Source organism: Halichoerus grypus, chromosome 3 (genome assembly GCF_964656455.1).
Source record: "Halichoerus grypus chromosome 3, mHalGry1.hap1.1, whole genome shotgun sequence".
Classification (NCBI taxonomy): Eukaryota; Metazoa; Chordata; class Mammalia; order Carnivora; family Phocidae; genus Halichoerus; species Halichoerus grypus.
This window is the reverse complement of record NC_135714.1, coordinates 35,169,957-35,187,438: the sequence shown is the minus strand read 5'-3', so window position 1 is coordinate 35,187,438 and position 17,482 is coordinate 35,169,957. Positions and strand designations below refer to the sequence as shown.

The 17,482-nt window shown below is 37.9% G+C and overlaps 1 protein-coding gene and 1 pseudogene across 5 annotated transcripts in view; one reads left to right on the top strand and one right to left on the bottom strand.

The window, feature by feature from the left end:
- The window catches only part of LOC118526002 (glutaredoxin domain-containing cysteine-rich protein 1), a 308,805-nt gene that overhangs the window by 220,480 nt on the left and 70,843 nt on the right, over nucleotides 1-17,482 (bottom strand). The window lies entirely within an intron of this gene.
- Nucleotides 4,510-5,629, top strand: LOC118530600 (proteasome subunit alpha type-1 pseudogene; annotated as a pseudogene).

Below are 17,482 nucleotides of genomic sequence, written 5' to 3'. Positions count from 1 at the left end.
CCGAGACAATATAGAAATCCCAACTAGGTTGTGTTGTATGTGCCAATTCCAATTGTCTGATACAAAGTAACTCTAGGACTGTATTGAGAAGGTCTCTGAGGAAGATCTGGGGCTCAGTGAGGGTCAGTCCAATATTAGCCAAGAATGGAGTTCTAGAAACATTTTTTTGGCCATCTGGACTGCAAAACAACTAGAGAGGATTCCTTAGGACATGATCTCTACTTTTTAAAAGATTAAATATTTTTTTGCCACTTTTAAATTGACTCAGAACATCTGATACATTTTGGTTTCTATAAATAACTCTGAAACTAAATTTTTATGATATCCAACCACTTGCCATTCAATTTAATAGCAAAAGAATATTTGAGTGCCTGCCAAGAGCACATATGTTTGGAACTGGGAATGAAACAGTGAAAAAAATACAGATGCAATTTTGCCCTCATTGGGCTCTCGAATTATCAGGCAGGTAATAATTTTGATAATAACAGTCTAAATAAACAGTTGTATCATGCTTTGCAAATGTACTTTTAAACATTAAACCTTCTTGGAATTCTTTGGAAAAGCCCAATTTTTCCATGATGTATTTGTTCAATACATTGTGAGATTTGGTTTGCTAATAATTTTGTTCAGGAATTTTGCATCTCTATTTCACAAGGGAGAATGACTTTTAATCATCTGTTACCAAAAAAAAAAAAAAAAAAATCCTTGTTTGGTTTTAGCCTCATAACAATATTAGCCTCATCAAATTATTTCGGAAGTGTTACTTGTTCTATTCTCTGGAGGGATTTCTATGGCTTTGGAATTATTTGTTTCTTGATGATGTGTTATAACTTGCCTTTGAACTTATCTAAATCTGTTTTATTTGTCTTTTCTGTTTTGGTTTTCATTTTGGCTTTAATAGGAAAGGGGCTAGATTTTTAAATACTGATCTAATTTCTTTAGATATTATTGGTCTATTAAGATTTTCTGGGTTTTATTTATACTTCATTTGGTTTTGCTAAGTAATTTTTTGTGTGTGAAATTGTCCATTAGAAGTTTTTTAATAAAAGTGTGTTCATTCTTCACAGTATTGTAATTTTGTTCTGTATCCACAGATTGGTCCCTTTCTCTCCCTTTTCTTGGGTAAATTTCACCAGAGTAAGTATAGAATATATACTTCACCCAATTGGCTTTTTTCCTCACAACTTGAATCAATCTGGTCAACTTTTTTGGCTTTATACAAAAAGGCATAAAATTGCCAAAAAATGATAGGCCTTTTGTTGGTAAACTACTAATATTAAACTTCTCAGTTATTAAGGTATATTTGTAATTATTCTGTGTTGAGACCCATAAAGAGCAACCATTCTTTCATTTTTATGAAATAAATATCCAACTCTTCCTCATGGCCCATAATAGCATGATGTTTTCTTTTTAGAGTCTTTCTTTTTAAATTTTTACTTACAAGCCCTATTAAGTTCTAGAACTGAACTTAATATTAGATTCTAGAACTAATATTAGATTCTAGATCTACCTGCTAGAACAACTACTCTAGAGACAGAAGTAGCTTAGTGGTTGCCAAAGTTGAGGGTATATAAAATAAAAGAATGATCTTAAGAACCCAAATGCCCAATATGTTATTTTATTTAATACTGGTCTAGAATAAGAACATTATACAAAGTGGGTGAGTGGAGGCAAAGGTCTCCTACCCAGAAGAAATCTTTGCTCCAGATAAGCTTCCCATTGCCAATTTTCTTATTAAGACCTCAGACACTGTGCCCTCTGGCTGTTTTCTTATCTGCTGGCACATACGTCTTCCAGTTTTCCACAACCCCCAAAACTCACAGCTTTCGCCCAGTCCATGAAGATTTCCTATTGGTTTGTGTTATAAAAACAATAAGGACACTACCTGAGATAACTTTAACTAATTAGAAGGATTTTATATTTCCAGTAAGTGTCTGAGCAAACGGACTCCAATGTCCATAAGACCTGAGAAGAAAATTATGCCTACCAACGCTTTGGCTCTCTCTTCTTTCTCCCTTCAGTTCTGTGATGGCACACCTCAGCAGGCGTCAGATGAAGTGATTTTGTTCCTAGGACTGGTGGCTCTGATAAGGATGATAAGAACTAGTTACATCTTAGTTACCTACATATCCCTTCTTTGGGGGCAATAAAGGAACACATAGTTCTTTACACATGGAAGTCTCAACACCCGTTGAATGAATGAACTAATGACAAACAAGTGAAAGTTGGCAGTGAGTCCTTGGAATCACAAGGTCTAAGGTAAGTTTCTCTACATTTCAGAAAATACAGATATTTACCTGTTTCTCAGTTTTTACTTCTGCTTCATGAAAGTAAATTGCAATGATCTTAGTCATTCCCAGATAAGGGATGACTATTTTTCTTTCAAGGATAATTAACTCAAAAAAAAAGTTCACAGAAGTAACCTAATAGGGAAATTGCTATTTGTTTTTTTTTTTTTAAATTATAAAGTGTGACAAGAAAACCAGCAATAAAAATGAATGCTACAACACAGATGCACCCTGAAATCATTACCTAAGTGAAATTTATATGAAATATCCAGAAGAGGCAAATCTACAGAGACAGAAGTAGCTTAGTGGTTGCCAAAGTTGAGGGAGGAGGAAATACCACTAATGAGTATGAGATTTCTTTTGGAGGTAATAAATTGCTCTACAATTAGATTGTGGTAATTGTTGTACAATTCTGTGAATATACTATAAAGCATTGAATTGTATACTTGAAATGGGTGAATGGCATGGAATGTACATTATATTTCAATGAAGCTGTTTTTAAAAAGTAAAGATTAAGTGACTTGTTCAAAATTACATGACTAGTTGGTGAAGCCAGAACTGTAACCCACATTTTCCCAACTAGAACAAATCTTTTCTCTCACTTTGCTATTGTCTTGTGTGTTTCTGCGCCCTTACTTTCTGACAATCTTCATTTCCTTTTTTTTTTTTTTGTCATTCGCGTATTTATATTAAGTTCTCCTTCTTTGTTCTCATTTCTTAATTCCTCAAAAACTCTCACGCTGTCCCTGTCCCGCTGTTAACTGGCCTACATTTTAATGATCACAGTGCAGCTTTATTTTTTATTTGGCTATACTTCCAGGCGACGTCTGATACTATTGATCTATTTTGTCCACCAAAAGGACATATGGGACTAAGCACATGAAACTTGGTGGACAAGACTTTGGAGAAGAAGAAGACTTGAGCAGGATGTGAGTGGCAAGTGGGAAACCACTTAACAAAAGAATGATTCTGTTGCTGGAATCTTACTACATTCACAGACATGAGAGACCTACGAGGGTTGTTTAACTCGATACTCTTACCCAGGAGATTGACTTAGAGCTGGTGTGTGAGAAATGCCATTTTCCAGATAACTTCCTCTCCTGTTACAAAGTCTAGCTATGGCTTCCTGCAAAGTGCTGGATCTTCTCCATGTTCGAGTGTTTGAGACACTTATCTTATCTTTCCCCGTCTGTGCTGGCTTTTTCCACTCATCTTTTTTTAATTTTAAGTGTCCTACTGTAGGAAGATTAATTCTTCTCTATTGAGTTCCATTCCTTTTTCAATATTTGTGCAGACATTGTAATATACCCCACTGGGATAGAGGAAGGTGTAAGGTAAATAGTAGTTCATACTATACAAGAAAGTCATAAGATAATGCCTTTTTTTTTTCTCTCTGCAGGATATGACTGGATTACCTTAATCAAATTTAAGAAATAAAAATGGACATCTTGTCCACCATTGTCAATCACTAGGAATGTGATTCAATGTTATTAGCAGGTGACTTTTTTTTCTCTTTTCCAAATGAAGATGTCTAATGTAAATTATCACTGGTTTTTAAGTTGCAAACTAGATTTGTTTTCATCATTTGAAATATTCTCTGGTGGCTTTAAGCAACTTTTATATACTTACTTTCCATAGTTATCATTTACTTTCCATTTGTCCCAAATTATTTGGGTAAATTGTGAAATTTTTGTGGGAAAAATATGTTAATATTGGCAAGTTCACACTGTTCAACTTAACACATAGTAGTAAATAATAGTAGGACTTGCTTAAATCCACTGGGTGGTGATGGGGAGGTGCCGGGAGAAGGAAAGGTTAAATTGTGGAAAGTCAAGGGGGAACAAGGGAGAAGAAATAAAATTGGTCTGGATACAGACATAGGAGAAGTAAAACCCAAGCTAGAGACTTTATGCAACCCTGTTATATTCCACATGGTTAAAAAGGAAGGATTACATGTAGCAGACAATGTTAGTTGCTTACCCCATAGCCATTCTCTCCCTTTTTCCTTGCTAACAAAACCCACTTGTTTCGGGGCTGGCAATGTGCCCAGTTCCAAGGACTGGATTGTGGCTAGTCTTATCGATCATGACTTTAATGTTTCCTCTTGATTCCTGCCTATTTGGGATGATGCCATGTCATAGTGATGCTTAGAACTTCAGCAACCATCTTGCCACATGATGCAAAAAAAAGAAGGACAAAAATTAAATGTGCCATTGAACCTTCCTGAACCCGCACCTCTGCAGGAGGCCACAGCCAGACCTGCGCCGGAACCATGTTTCACAACCAGGATGACAATGATGTCACTGTTTGGAGCCCTCAGGACAGGATTCATCAAATTGAGTATGCAATGGAAGCTGTCAAGCAAGGTTCAGCCACAGTTGGTCTGAAAACCCATGCAGTGTTGGTTGCATTGAAGAGAGCACAGTCAGAGCTTGCAGCTCATCAGAAAAAAATTCTTCATGTTGACAACCATATTGGTATCTCAATTGCAGGACTTACTGCTGATGCTAGACTGTTATGTAATTTTATGTGCCAAGAGTGTTTGGATTCCAGATTTGTATTTGACAGACCTCTTCCTGTGTCTCGTCTTGTATCTCTAATTGGAAGCAAGATCCAGATACCAACACAACGATATGGCCAGAGACCATATGGTGTTGGGCTGCTTATTGCTGGTTATGATGATATGGGCCCTCACATTTTCCAAACCTGTCCATCTGCCAACTATTTTGACTATAGAGCCATGTCCATTGGAGCCCGTTCTCAATCAGCTCATTCTTACTTAAAGAGACATATGTCTGGGTTTATGGAGTGCAATTTGAATGAACTGGTTAAACATGGTCTGCGTGCCTTATGAGAGACGCTTCCTGCAGAACAGGACCTAACTACAAAGAATGTTTCCATTGGAATTGTTGGTAAAGACTTGGAGTTTACGATTTATGATGATGATGATGTATCTCCACTCCTGGAAGGTCTTGAAGAAAGACCACAGAGAAAGGCACAGCCTGCTCAACCTGCTGATGAACCTGCAGAAAAGGCTGATGAACCGATGGAACATTAAGTTACAAGCCAGTCTGTATGTTTATTATCAAATCTGTAAGAATGCAGGAACATGTACTGATGACAATAATCTGTACGTAGGAATCAGTCCAGATGTGTTTTTCCCTAGCAACTTGTCTGAAACCATATAATGGTGTGCATTTTTCTTTGAGAGGGTCTATATAATCATTTTCTAGAAAGTATAGGTATCTGTACTGATGTTTTTATATGAAGAACATAGTGTCTTTGTGGTTTTAAAGACAACTGTGGAATAAAATTGTTTCACCTGCCAAAAAAGAAAAAAATGTGCCGAGGAACAGAAAGGTGCAAAGAAAGTGGGTCCTTGATGACATCACAGAGCTTATGAACTAGATGTACTGCCTCTTCCAATACGCTTTGCAATGTAAGGAATAAAATGTCTCAAATGCTCAGTTGGGTATTTAACTGCAGACCTAGCATCCTAACTGAAACAGTAGCAAAGTACTTTCACACCATCAAGAACATATATGATGTGAAGCATTACAAAAATATCTAAGCCTTTGATCAGGCTTAGATAATATAAGCCTTTCCTGAAGCTCAACTGTCCTACCTAAGTAGGAAAGGGAGTTTCTTCTCTCTGAGATCCCCCTCTGGACAGCAGAGGTGAAAGGCAGAGTTAAGGATAAGCAATGGTACTTCTCTGGGTCCCCTCTGAGTCTTAAGGTACAATTCACAACAAGAACCATCCTACAAGAAAACAGTGGATGATTATTAAGCTTTTAGAACTTTTCCTCAAGAAGACAAGCTGTTGCATTAGCTGATCTCATCCGATAATCTTTTGTTTAATTTATATTTCTGGGTATTGCCACACACAGCACAGAAGACATACCTGCGTACCTAAAAGGAGAGGGCACGTTTCATATTTACAAATAGTCCTGGCTGCAGATCAGCGCTGGGGCCTGGGAATGCATAGCTATGTTAATAGCACGCCTCCTCTGCCCTCTGCCCATCCCCCAGTGGTACCCTTAGCCATACCCCTTTATTCAATAATGAAAGTAAATGGTATGAAAATGTGCCAACACACCAAATACTGTTTTCATATATCTGTCTTGTTGGTAGAAACTTTAATGGAACCCTAAAGGGCTAATTGGAATTGTCTAGATGAGGAGAGGATATTTACTAGCAGGTAGAACTGGATTTACAAAGATTCCAAGACAATAGAGATGCAAGCAGTTGATTATGGCAGACATGAGGGAGCCACATGAGGCAGGGGTAGCAGATGGGAAGGGAGGGGTTTTCTGTCTGTACTGAAATATTTAGCCCCAAAGGAGACAGCTAGATCTTGGGGGATTTTAGGCAGGGAAGTAAAAGATCTTTCTGGCAGCTTAGGACAGGATGAAGTGGAATGAAAGGAGTCTGGAGGTAAGAAGAAAACAATCACAACAACAAAAAAAAAGATGACAGTGGCATTGAGTATGAATCAAGAAATATCAAGAGACAGACCGGAGGACTTAGCAACCACTTAAATGTAAGCGTAATGGCACGCGGGGAGGTTTGAGGATAACTCACTTCCTACAATCAACTGGGATGGAGAGTTATGACATCCTTTACAGTACAGAAGAAAAAGGAGCTGGGTTGTGTGTGAAGGGAAAGAAGGAGATAATAAATATACTTTTTATAGTGTCAAGTTTGAGGCACTCACAGTTTATTCAAGTAAAGCTGTCCAACAGATCAGAGGCTCCCAGGCCTTTCAGGTTTCACACACCTACAAAATTTTCAAATAAATATGAGGAACCACTTTCAGACTGCCAATTCTTTCTTTTGCTAGGTCAGGATATGTTTCCTTAAAAAACTATCATCTACTTATATCGACGTTCCATTCTTATAAAAGGGTATTTCAACACCAAAAATTAAGGTGTGAATCTTGATATAAAAGTCAATTTACTGAATTAAGGTAACTTGCCTTCAATTTAAAACTCAACTGAAGTGCTTTTTTTTTTTTTTCAGTTCTTTTTATACCAATGTAATTCTCATCACTGATTTACAACAGACCACACACGGCACTTCAAACCACTGATACAGACGACTACATGTAGAGATTTGGAGCCGCAGTAGAGAAGCTTTAGCTAAAGATCTGGAATCATAAGCATATTATCTGAACCAGACAAATAGATCATCAAAAGTACTGTTTATTTGGCACTTTCTGTATGATAAAGGCTTTATGTATATCACATTTCAAAAGCTCAACAACTCTAGGATGTAAGAGAGGGTAGCTCATTTTTACAGTTGAGGACATTGAGACTGGAGATATTAAGTTACCCAAGATCACAAAGCAGGAACTGGCAGAGCTAATATTCAAGATTTCTCTAACTCGAAGCTCTGTGCTTTTAAGTGTGATGTTATACTGCCACCCTGGAAAAAACATACAGAATAAGAAAGAGCATCAAAGACGGAACTTAGGAATACTGACACTCTAAATGCTTCAGAACAACAACAATAACAACAACAACAACAACAACAAAGCCTAGAAGAGGAAAATAAATAGGGCCATGTAAAACAAAGGAGAGAAGAATTTCCAAAAGAAATGTATTGTCAAAAGTGAAGGGTATTAAGAGGTACAAATTTCCAGTTATAAAATAAGTCACGAAGATGAGAAGTACAGCATTGGGAACATAGTCAATAATACTGTCATGACTTTTTCTGGTGACAGATGGTAACTACACTTACTATGGTGAGCATTTTGTTATGAATACAGTCATTGAGTCACTATGTTCTACACCTGAAACTAATATAATATTGTATGTCAACTATACTTAAATTTCTTTTTTTATTATTTTATTTTATTATGTTATGTTAGTCACCATAAAATACATCAGTAGTTTTTGATGTAGTGTTCCATGATTCATTGTTTTCATATAACACCCAGTGCTCCATGCAGTACGTGCCCTCCTTAATACCCATCACCGGGCTAACCCATCCCCCCACCACCCTCCCCTCTAAAACCCTTAGTTTGTTTCTCGGAGTCCATAGTCTTTCATGGTTCGTCTCTCCCTCCGATGTCCCCCCCTTCATTTTTCCTTTCCTTCTCCTAATGTCCTCCATGCTATTCCTTATGTTCCACAAATAAGTGAAACCATATGATAATTGACTTTCTCCGCTTGACTTATTTCACTTAGCACAATCTCCTCCAGTCCTATCCATGTTGATGTAAAAGTTGGGGATTCATCCTTTCTGATGGCTGAGTAATATTCCATTGTATATATGGACCACATCTTCTTTATCCATTCATCTGTTGAAGGGCATCTCAGCTCTTTCCACAGTTTGGCTATTGTGGACATTGCTGCTATGAACATTGGGGTGCATATGGCCCTTCAAGTCCTAGCAACAGCAATCAGACAACAAAAAGAAATAAAAGGTATTCAAATCGGCAAAGAAGAAGTCAAACTCTCTCTCTTCGCAAAGGACATGATACTTTATGTGGAAAATCCAAAAGACTCCACCCCCAAATTACTAGAACTCATACAGCAATTCAGTAATGTGGCAGGATACAAAATCAATGCACAGAAATTTCAGTTGCTTTCTTATATACTAACAATGCAACTGTAGAAAGAGAAATTAGAGAAATGATTCCATTTACAATAGCACCAAAAACCATAAGATACCTCGGAATAAACCTAACCAAAGAGGTAACGGATCTAAACTCTGGGAACTACAGAACACTCATGAAAGAAACTGAAGAAGACACAAAAAGGTGGAAAAACATTCCATGCTCACGGACCGGAAGAATAAACATTGTTAAAATGTCTATGCTACCCAGAGCAATCTATACCTTCAATGCCATCCCGATCAAAATTCCAATGACACTTTTCAAAGTGCTGGAACAAACAATCCTAAAATTTGTATGGAATCAGAAAAGACCCCAAATTGCCAAGGAAATGTTGAAAAAGAAAAACAAAGCTGGGGGCATCACGTTGCCCGATTTCAAGCTACATTACAAAGCAGTGATCACCAAGACGGCATGGTACTGGCACAAAAACAGACATATAGACCAATGGAACAGAACAGAGAGCCCAGATATGGACCCTCAACTCTATGGTCAACTAATCTTCGACAAAGCAGGAAAAAATATGCAATGGAAAAAAGAGACTCTCTTCAATAAATGGTGCTGGGAAAATTGGACAGCTATATACAGAAGAATGAAACTCGACCATTCTCTAACACCATACACAAAGATAAACTCAGAATGGATGAAAGACCTCAATGTGAGACAGGAATCCATCAAAATCCTAGAGGAGAACATAGGCACTAACCTCTTCGACATCGGCCACAGCAACTTCTTTCAAGATACATCTCCAAAGGCTAGTGAAACAAAAGCAAAAATGAACTTTTGGGACTTCATCAAGACAAAAAGCTTCTGCACAGCAAAGGAAACAGTCAACAAAACAAAGAGGCAACCCACAGAATTGGAGAAGATATTTGCAAATTACATTATAGACAAAGGGCTGATTTCCAAGATCTATAAAGAACTTCTCAAACTCAACACCCAAAAAACAAATAATCAAGTTTAAAAATGGGCAGAAGACATGAACAGACACTTCTCCGAAGAAGACATACAAATAAATGGCTAACAGACACATGAAAAAATGTTCATCATCATTAGCCATCAGGGAAATCCAAATCAAAACCACATTGAGATACCACATTACACCAGTTAGAATGGCAAAAATTCACAAGGCAAGAAACAACAAATGTTTGAGGAGGTTGTGCAGAAAGGGGAACCCTCTTACACTGTTGGTGGGAATGCAAGTTGGTACAGCCACTTTGGAAAACAGTGTGGAGGTTCCTCAAAAAATTAAAAATAGAGCTACCCTATGATCCAGCAATTGCACTACTGGGTATTTACATGGCATCAACTTTTAATCAAAGTCCATTAATAATACTCCTCAGTCCTACAGACCGTTGCACTTGCTCAGCAGTCACTCAATTAGTAGGATCATGAGCTTATTTTAGAACCCATGTATCTAACACCTTTTGTAAACCTAAAGCCAACCTGAGAGGCTTAAACCTGAATCATCTGAGCTGTTAGATGAGCTATCATTTGAACTCCTCACCCTAATACTAAAATAAATTTTTCAGGATCAAATCAAATCATATTCAAATTTATACAATAATATCTATGTTGCAATCTAAGTACCTGTAACTAGAAATTTTTAAATGTAATTTATAATTATGTTTGCCACAATCCTATAGCTTCTGTTTTACAATTTCAATTATAAAAGATCTAACTGGCACAAAGATTTGAAATGCAATTTCAATTTACTCTCACCAGGAGGCATTGGTGCATTGATACCATGGTTTGAATAACTGAGCCAATGCTTTGTATAAGATTAAGACAATCACTCTTACTAAGTCCTAACACAGATTTTCAAATCATGAATTCTCCATCCCTATGTACCCGTCATAAATTATTACCTCTTAGCTCCAAATTCATCCTTTTTGCTTGCTCTGTGAGAATAGATCTGGGCCCCTTAAATATTTTCCACTGTCAACTACATGGTGTCAAACTTTGTCAGTAGAGGCTGCTGGAGAGACGCTGTAGGCGGAAAGGGCTTTGCGTCCCGGTTCTGAGGCGCTCGCTTGGCCGGCTCCTGCAGCGTGTATAGCTTCTCCAGAGCCAGCCTCCGCAAGTACAAAGATGGCAGCAATACAGACGCCATCATCACCTTCAGGCAGATTTGTAGCACTGCTTCACGGGAGACACCTCCTCAACAACTTTTCCCAGAGCCCTGGAGGGCAGAACTCTAGCCAGTTCCTGAGGGCAGATTTCCAGTAAATTCCCCTACAGTACCATCACAATTAGGTCACTGGGACTCTGACATCCAGTTAGGGCTGTGCCTTTTCCCATAGGGTTCAGATCTCAGCTGTAGAGGAGGAGGGCAGAGGCGGGTCTATTCCTCGGACTCTCTATCTCAGCCCTGGGTAGTAACTGCCTTTATATCTGTTATATTGTATTCATTCATGTTCTCTTCTTACTAGCAAAACCCTCATTGCTCCAATGTCCTGTTGTAGTTAATAATTCTTTAGATAAAACTTTCTCTGTTCAAGGTGCTGTAAGACATCTCTCTCTTGATCTGACCCAGACTACTAAACGTTTTTTTTTTTACATCTACCTTTATTAAATAATTAAGCTAATAAACTAAACAACAGTAACTCACTATAAACTTTGAAGGTGATAACATCACAACTTTTAAAGAAATAAAAGATTCACATTATACCTTTTGCAATAAATCTTAACTTGGCTAGTTCACCATGTTTCCCAAGATGGAGCTAGACACCCTCCCTGATGGGTTTTCCTTAACCTTTACATAGCCTTTATGTGAAAGGGGAAAGAAGAAATACAACTGAAAAACCCTGGAAAGAGAGTTGAGAATGAATCCCGTTGCTAGAAGCCTGTGTATCTCATTTGTTTAAATTCTCACAATGACTCAAAGAAGTATTATTATTTCGATTCTCTCTATGGGGGAATTGAGACCTAGAGAGGTTAAATCACTCACCAAAGATCATGCACCTAGTAAACGGTGGATATGGGATCCAAAGCCAGGTATGCCTGATTCCAAACTCCCTACATTTCACCTCAGAGAGCTTCCCAAGATGGATTCTTGCTTTTGTGGAATTGGCTCCCTTTTCTTTGTTCCAGACACAGGAGGCTGCTCATTTGGACTGAACTGTTCATTTGTGTTTTCATCCTCTTTGCCCTTAGAACAGCTGCTGCTTCTCTCTGTATGTCTCAGAAGAAAAAGAAAGCAAGAAACAACTACCTAGTATTCAACCACCATTGGGACCAACAAAAAAAAAAAAAATGTTTTCATGTGTATTTCCCCTCAAAAAGAAAGATTTTCTGCCATACGAGAAAAGGAGCAAAATTGTACCCTGCCTTTTCTTTTTCCAATCAAAATAGGTTATTTAGACTGCAATCATATAATCAAACTTAAGCCCTAGAAGTACTGGTTTATATTATACTAAAATAGCATATTTTTCAAGTGCTGAGAGAGAGAAAAAAAAAAACCTGACAACCCTAAAAATTCTATACCTGGCAAAAAAAAAAATCCTTCAAATATGAAGGCAAATTAAGACATTCTCAGATGATGGAAAACTAAGGGACTGGAGCTCTAAGGGTAGCAAACCTACCCTTAGAGAATGCCTACAGGGAATTCTCCAAACAGAAAGTAAATGACTTCAGAAAGGAAGAAATAACAATGCAATCGGTTAAAAAGTGGGGCGGGGGATATAACACATTATACTTCTCCTGAGTTTTTTAATCATGTTTGATGACTGAGGCAAAAACTATAATACCAATTGATGGGGTGCTCGATGTGTGTAGAGAAAACAAATTTTTCAAGTGGAGAGGGCAAAGGAATGTAAATGGAAGTAAGATTTCTACACCTCACTTAAAGTGGCAAAATGTTCCCAGCAGATTGTTATCACAGTTACATATGTTCATTATAAAACTAAAGCCACCCCTAAGAAAACAATACATCTAAAAAAGGTTCAAGCGAGATGAGGACCCTTCTATCACAAGTTAATGTCCACTAGAGAGAATCTACTTCAGAAAAAGCATTTGACAGCCAGATGGACAGGATGACTCAGTCCACCGACCCTCTGTCTTCAGCTTCTCTTGTGCTTGAATAAAGTAGCCAAGAACTAGACTAGCCATGGTGGAAGAGACGGACCTGTGCATGGTCCATGGGTCCATGGACCATCATCAGCTGAGCTCGCTCTTGCCAAAATGATCTGGCTATTGCCACGCTGAATGTCTAACTTGCCAGCAGTAGAGAACAACAGTGAGTCCTCGGATGGTACTATCCTTCAGTAAGACCAACAAGAGAATGATACCCTGGAAAGAGTAATGTTCCATCCTGTCTGTGCTTGACCCACTCACTATTCCAGGTCTGGCTTTGCCTTTTCTGGTCACACTTCCCAGCCAGCACCACTACCAGGGGCTTAAAGAATGTCTAATTCAGTGTCCTGCGTAAGTGCATAACATTACCATGAAGTTACATACCCCCGTACAGCGAAGGAGGAGCAACAGTGGTCTTGTGACAACAGCATCCATTGTTCCAACCATTTATTGTACCATCCACGCTGCCAACCCAATAAAAGGCGGAAATGGACTCTTAAGTGTGCCGCTGAAGTAGCAGCTTGAAGAGAACACCTTGAAAGGATAGGACCCTCTCTTTTACAGTTCAGCATACACCTTAATTCGACAGCCATTCGACAGTACTATGCCTGTAAAAGTAGAACGAATGGTCTGGCCAAGAAGAGATGGAGTTAGAAGCAGTCCCACTCATTATCAACCCCCAGGAACCCACTTGGGGAAATATGCATACTGTCCCCACAATTTTAGGCTTTGTATAATCCTTCCACCACGGACACAGCAAGAAGCCCACTCATCTTAGAGTTAACACTGCTTCCTGTTCACTTTGGGATCCTTACAGCAGAGATAAGCAAGCGAAGAAAAGAATTACTATACTGACAGTGATAATCGACCATGATAATCAGGAGGACCCATAACTTCTGTGATAGATTAAGGCAAGGAGGAATATGCGGAGCACCCGGGTAAGCCATGTGACTTTCATTCCCAGTTATAATTGTATACGGGAAAGCACAGCAACCATGACCTGGTAAAGGCAGAGTCACCAGAAGGCTCACACCCTTCAGAATAAGGATGAGGCCTCGGCATCCCACCAGGCAAACTGCACAGATTGGCAGAAGTCCTAATCACTGGAGAGAGGAATTTAGAATTGGTAGTAGAGGCAGGAGGTGATTCCTATTAGTTATAACCTCAGAACAAACTGCAGCAGCAGCAGCTAGAGTTCCTCCCAGAAATACCCTTATAAGGTTTTCCAATCAGAATTCTGAAAAGGCTGCACCATGACATATGGGTATGTGAGCTCAAAGGATGAACTGTAAAGAATGCTATTGGTAAACCACCATCATTATGTAAACAGGGGGGTCAACTTTTCCCCCCAGCAACTATATTAGTTGATAACACAGCTACTACTGTCTCTGGAGACTTGTCCTCACACAAACAGCACAGCCTTGCCTAAAGTCACCCCCCACCCCTCCCAAGGGAAGACCACTGCCAGTGACTCAGTCCCATGGGGTAGGAGAGACTTTCTTGTACAATTCGTTCTGCACAGCTTTCTGTGGGATCAAACAAGCTAGTCTCCACCTGAGCCCACTTTCTGAATCAGCGTCTGTCTTTTTTTTTTAGCCTATTTTCCTCAATTCTCTTCATCTCTTTTTTTATAAACCACTTGAACAAGAATTCCTATCCCATGTCCTGCTCCTAAAAACTCAAGCTAAGACACTTGTGAGTCTTAAAACCTTGCTCTGCTACATATGCTTTGGGAAACTTGATAGATTTCCATAAAATCTGACACTTGAAAGCAAAATGTTAAATTTAAATCTGTAGGTAACACAAACTCTGTTATAATTGGATACATTTCATATTACTTAAGTTAGGAAACCGGAGTTTATGGTAAATGTAATAAAACACCAATAATTCAAGAGAGTAAGTAAGCTTCCTATTTCTGCTTTGATGATGTCTTTCCAAAATCTTCATTACTCTAATGGCAGGAAACATGCAATCACACAAAGAGCTTAACTTTAAAATTAGTTGGTTTGTATGCCAAGAAAATTGCAACAGCAGTCACCTACAACTGAAAGAAATGACTTTTGAAATCATTTTGACATAAAATTTATTCTGCTTATTTTTAATCATTCAGGTGATTTTCTCAAAAGTCCAATTAAAAAAAAACATTTTGCAAAACAAAGTCACAAATCAACATTTTACTGTAGAGGGAAATATTTCTAGAAATGATATATAATACAACAGATTCAAAAAACATTAAATTGAGGAAAAAACAAAAACATCACAGAGAATTTAAAATCTTTTTTTTTTTTTAAAGATTTTATTTATTTATTTGAGAGAGAGAATGAGAGAGAGAGAGCACATGAGAGGGGGCAGGGTCAGAGGGAGAAGCAGAATCCCTGCTGAGCAGGGAGCCCGATGCGGGACTCGATCCTGGGACTCCAGGATCATGACCTGAGCCGAAGGCAGTCGCTTAAACAACTGAGCCGCCCAGGCGCCGGAATTTAAAATCTTAATTGCTAAACATAATAGTAGGAAACCTGGTGGGTTCAGCTCTTCTCTAGACAAAACACAGAGCAAGTGTATTATTTTTTCACTCTGGTTCTCCTAGACTTTAAGACTAGGAAATTTATAATCTAGGTGATCAAAATAAAATTATGGGAAAAAAATGCTCCTATCACTATTACAGAAATGTTATTAAAATTCATTATTCATCTTTCATAAATCTAGTATTTATCAAATTTCATTTTCCATTAGAGGGAGCTTCCAATATTTTGATAAACTATGGTGATTAGCATTTAAATTAGCATGAAATCTTACCACAGAGTTTTGGTACAGAATATGATGGTACCCTACATATTGAAATAATGATTTCTTTTCAGGTTCTTTAGCCTATTTTCCAAGGCCCTTCTAAGCTTTGGCCCTAATCAACCTTTATAAGCTTATCTCTGACAATCCCTACATGGGCCCCATAGATTAACAAAACTGGGCAATTCGCTCTTCTCCAATAAATCCCTTATTTCTCTGCATTTATTTCTTTACTGCAACAGAATAATTTCATCATTAGGCTCTGGAAGAAACTGCTTGAGTTCAAGTTTCTCAGCATTATTTTGAAGCAAACCCCAGAGATCAGTATCAATTGATCCATAAATACTTCATTATATATCTTTAAGTCTAAGAGCCATTTTTTTTTCAAAAACAGCCATGATGTCATTTATCATCACATCTAAAATATTAACAATAATTCCTTAATATCATCAAAGAAGCAGTGTTCAAATGTCCCTGATTCTCTTACACATTTTGAAGTGTTTAGTTTGAATCAGGATTCAAATAAGAATCACACATTACACTTGACCGTGTGTTTCTTATATCTCTCAAGAATTTTCCATGGATTGGAAGAATAAATACTGTTAAAATGTCTACACTACCCAAAGTAATCTACACATTTAATGCAATCCCTACCAAAATACCAATAGCATTTTTCACAGAACTAGAACAAACAACCCTAAAATTTATATGGAACCAAAAAAGACCCAAAATAGCCAAAGCAATCTTGAAAAAGAAAAACAAAGCTAGATATAAGGCAGTTCCTGACTTCAAGGTATATTATAAAGTTCTAGTAATCAAAACGGAATGGTACTGGCATAAAAATAAGACACATAGATCAATAGAACAGAATAGAAAACCCAGGAAAAAACCCACAATTATATAGTTAATTAATCTTCAACAAAGGAGGAAAGAATATACAATGGGAAAAAGATAGTCTCTTCAACAAATGGTGTTAGAAAACTGGACAGCAACATGCAAAGGAATAAAATTTACAGCATACACAAAAATAAACTCATAATGGATTAAAAACCTAATTGTGAGACCTGAAACCATGAAAATCTTAGAAAAGAGCAAAGGCAATACTTTCTCTGACATGGGCCATAGCAACATTTTTCTAGATATGTCTCCTGAGGCAAGGGAAATAAAAGCAAAAATAAACTAGGAAATAAAAAATAAATTGGAACTACATCAAAATAAAAAGCTTCTGCACAGCAAAGTAAATGATCAACAAAACTAAAAGCAACCTACAGAATGGGAGAAGATATCTGCAAGTGACATATCTGATAAAGGGTTAGTATCCAAAATATATAAAGAACTTATAAATCTCAACACCCAAAAAATAATCCAATTAAAAAATGGGCAGAAGACATGAACAGATATTTCTCCAAAGAAGACATACAGGTGGCCAACAGACACATGAAAAGATGCTGAACATCAGTCATCATCAGGGAAATGCAAATCAAAGCTACAATGAGATACTACCTCACACCAGTCAAAATGGCTAAAATCAAAAACATAAGAAACAGGAGCACCTGGGTGGGTTAGTCAGTTAAGCAGCTGACTCTTAATTTTGGTGCAGGTCATGATCTCAGGGTCCTGGGATGGAGCCCTACATGAGGCTCTACACTCAGTTGGGAGTCTGCTTGAGGATTTTCTCTCTTCCTCTCTCTCTGCCCCTCCCCATGCTCATGCACAC